General features: G+C 42.4%; 1 protein-coding gene across 2 annotated transcripts in view; it reads right to left on the bottom strand.

Annotated features, from left to right (window-relative positions):
* The window catches only part of LOC107147696 (INTS3 and NABP interacting protein), a 16,313-nt gene extending 15,993 nt beyond the window's left edge, over nt 1-320 (bottom strand). The window contains exon 1 of one of the 2 annotated variants that reach the window (XM_015492196.2): nt 165-320. The gene's annotated coding sequence lies outside the window, so the exon portion shown is untranslated. The remainder of the gene's footprint in view (nt 1-164) is intronic. The other variant, XM_015492195.2, reaches the window with a different exon arrangement.
* Between the last annotated feature and the right edge of the window lie 3,748 nt (nt 321-4,068).

Raw genomic sequence — 4,068 nt, 5'->3', positions numbered from 1 at the left:
CTCAAAAACAAAAACGGGGGGGGGGGGGCGCGGGTACTGGGACTCAGCGGCAAAGCTCCTCAGGGTTCACTCCTCAGCACCACCCACCCGCACGAAGACAGCAACAGCAGATCAGCGCCGGCCTCCCGCTGCATTTCCCGGTGCCTCCAGGCTGTCCTACTTACCCGAGCGCCTGGGCGCTGGGGAGGCCTCGCTGCGGGTCGCAGCTGTCAAGGTGGAACACACCACCTAGAGACAGGCAAAACCTCCTCAGTGTGCCGAACTACAACCTTCCCGCCCCCGCCACGCTTCCGCCTCCTGACTGACGTGCGCCAGGGAAACGGAAGTCCCGCCTCCCGCATGGACACAACGGACACCGCCCACAGCCTCAATACAGATTTGCTTCCTTTCGGAAGAGTGACAGCCGAAGAGGCTCATGGGAGACGCAGGAGGTACTGTTTGGAGGTGGGGCCCAAGTGGGGGCGGGACCAAGGCGGAGACTGCTAAGCAGAGGCGGAGCCGGGAATAGAAGAGTCCCTAGCACCGAAATTGAGTTTCTTGTCCTGGCAGTTCCAGGGAAAGAAACCCTCCGTCTAGCAGGTCTTGGCCACCAAGTGAATCCATTTCAGCTGAGCCTCAGAGGGAGTCTAGACTAGCTTTCAAGCCTTAACAACCATGTCGGGTTGCGGGTCCAAACACACACAAATCCCAGGGATATTTCACGTCTAGTTTGCATATTCAGAAGGAAAGCACGGAACAGGTAGAAGTTTTTACTGCTGTGCTATAAATTGTATTTTAAGTTCATGTGCCATATCTCAAAATACCAAGACACTACTAGTAGGATCACCTGATGCTTCATTCTAGCATAATAGATCGAACAAGCATCAATTATTAATCCATTTACCTTATAAAGAAATTTGCACTGATATGAGTCAACTATTAGCTGATTGATTCCATTTTGCACCTTTTCTACTTGAACATATTTTTGTTTGTTGCTATTATTTTGCGGTACTAGGGACTGAATCCAAGGGTACTCTACCTCTGGGCTACATCCCCAGCCCTTTTTATTTTGAGACAGGTCTTCCTAAATTTCCCAGGTTAGCCTAGAACTTGCAATCCATCCCCTTCAGGCTTCCCAGTTGCTGGGATTACAGTTGTGCACCATAGTGCCCTGCTGAATTTGTTTTTAATAATTGATGCTTGCTCAAAAATAAATGTTTATGATGCACAATTTTGTTGTGCATGAATCCATGATGGAAACAATAATTTCAATACCAAGAATTCCATACTCCACAGCATGCAATTATTGACTGCCTTCTATGTGCTGGGTACTTGCTGTGCATCAGCACATTCCCTGATTTGTGTTTGAGACTTGGAATATTGAGTTACTTTATGTTAAGTAGTAAGGGCAAAGGTGACCCAGGTGCTAAATCCCAAATTCTTAAATCTTCTGCTCTGGAGGGAGGAATTCCTTTGAAACCAGCTCTTGTTGATCAAGCACAACACAAAAGCATTTTGGTGAAGAGAACTTTTCAGTCTCTCCTATAATCTGATGAGGAAATACAGTCTTATTCAAGCCAAAAAAGTTCAACGAAAGCTTTCAGTTAAAAGCCCTTGTGAGAAGCTGGGGTTGTGGCTCAGTGGTAGAGCACTCACCTAGCATGTGCAAGGCCCTGGGTTCGATCCTCAGCACCACATAAAAATAAATAAAATAAAGGTACTGTGTCCAACTACAACTAAAAAATAAATATTAAAAAAAAAGACCTTATGAGGGCTGGGGATGTAGTACATGCTAGAATACTTAAATGCATTGAGGTCCCAAGTTCAATCCCCAGCACCACACACACAAAAAAAGGACCTTTGTGAGTATGGATGTGACTAAAAGGATAACCAAGGTCTTAAAATCTCCGTGGCTAATAGAACATTAGGAGAATTTGCTTTGCTGCCTGAATAGATAATATAGAAACTAAGGTATAGAAACTCTAGTGTAAGTCTCAAATAGGGAAACAATGTTTAAAGAGATGAAAATGCTGACTTCCTTGATTTGATCATTTATTACATTGTACAACCTAAATATGTACAATTAAAATGATAATAAATACAAATAAGTCCCAAGTGAACATTCTAAACAAAGCTTATTTAAGGAGGTGAAAGGAAAAGTTCTACCACAAGAACATTTTGCAACTTCCTTCCCAGGGACAGGAGAAGTTAACAGAAAGATAAATTTAACTTGCTGATAATTCTTTTGCCTTTACTTGAAGGGTATTGGTCCTTGAAACTCCTCTGACTTCTCCTTAAGAGTTTTGGGGAACTTCTGCCATATAACATTTCAATTTTCAGTTTTGACAGTTAATGATTGTTGTGAGGCCTGGTTTAAACCTTTGCCTGGTTTAAACCTGTCATCTATAAAGTGGGAATAAAATGAATGAATACAATATATAAAGCACTTAGCATATCACCTAACAGAGTAAATACTCAGTAAATATTGTCTATTAGTATTATTGTAATGAAAGATCTGTGCTTTATTGGATATCCTACTACTTGGTCAATAGGTCAGCTGATCCACATGGAGCCTACATACATATCAGAAAAAAATTCAAGACAAGAAGAGGGCAAATGACAGTCCCATGGCTGAAACATTAATGTCAGATAGCAGTGTGTAAATTGCTTCATCCTGAAACCATGTGGTTACAGACCTCCATTATCAAAGGAAATAGTTGACAATAGTCCTCAGTTTCTAACTGAAACCATCCTAACCCTGTTTGGCATTTTGTGATAAAATATTCATGGGAACTGTATCAGGCCAGACAGCTTTTAAAATCAAGTGTGTAGGGTTGGGACTGTAGCTCAGTGGCACAGCACTTGCCTAGCATGTATGAGGCACTGGGTTCAATTCTCAGCACCACATAAAAATAAACAAATAAAGGTATTCTATCCACTTACAACTACAAAAAAAAAATTTTTTTTTTAAATTCAAGTGTGTAGATATTTGTGTAGATGTTTGAGACAGTTACTGTTGTTACTCATCACTTTGTAACAAATTACCCTGAAACATGGCAGTTTAAAATAATATATATTTATTATCTTGTAGTTTCTGAGGAGCAGGGATCCAGGAGGTGTAGACGGATGATCATGGCTTTGGCTTTGGCTTTGTGCCCAGGTTACAGTCAAGGTACTGGCTGGGGCTATCGTCATTTCAAAGCTTGACTGGAAGGGACGGATCTGCTTGCAAATTCACTTGGATGGCTAATGGCAAAAGGCTTCAATTCTGAACCATAAAGTTCTTTCCATAGAAAATAACTTGTTTTTTTTTCTTGTTCGTGGTTTCATAGTACAGCATGCCTGGGTTCAATCCCCAGTACAGCAAGGGGGAAAAACATAAAGGAAGAAAGGCCTAGCCAAGACAAAAGCCATAGTCTTTTATGAATGTGCCAGTAGATGGCAGCAAAGAGATGACAGGGTGGTGTAAGCGGATTCATCTGTATCTGTAAAGGATTGGGGGTTTTAATTTCAGTGGGGCTATGGAAGCCTAATAGTTTGGAATTGATAGATAGTGTGGGTAGTAGGAATACTGGCTCTCCCTTCCCCAGCCCACACCTTGATATGTGTGGTTGCAAATGAGTATTTTCAACTTTACAGGAGTACAAGGAAAGATACCCTTAAGAAGTGGGTTTTAGTTAAATCAGGAGGTAGGTGGTTTGATGGTTCTGTGAAGGGGAACTTGTTTACCATGGAAGGAAAACTTTTAAAAACTGTAGGGGAAATCATTTTCTTATATTGAATCCTTACTCTCTGCTAGGACTCCACATGCTTTCTCTCAAGACCAGCCTTTAAGAAGGATTCAATTGCTGGGTACAGTGGTACATGCCTGTGAGAAACTGATGTCACTCCATTTTTGAGAAACCAGCCTTTATCTCAGAGCAAGGCCTGTCCAAGGAAGGGGATGTGACCCTTGTCCTAGGAAAAACCCACAGAGCACTCCTGGGCACATACTCACCCTGCTGAGTTGTTTGTCTACAAATAACAGGAGAGGTCTGCGGTGCCAGGTGTCCCTGACTCAGTCAGGCTAGGTGAAGACCCATAGCAACC

Source organism: Marmota marmota, unplaced genomic scaffold (genome assembly GCF_001458135.2).
Source record: "Marmota marmota marmota unplaced genomic scaffold, marMar, whole genome shotgun sequence".
Classification (NCBI taxonomy): domain Eukaryota; kingdom Metazoa; phylum Chordata; class Mammalia; order Rodentia; family Sciuridae; genus Marmota; species Marmota marmota.
Note: the sequence above shows the minus strand (reverse complement) of the source record. Positions and strands in the feature narration are given on the sequence as shown.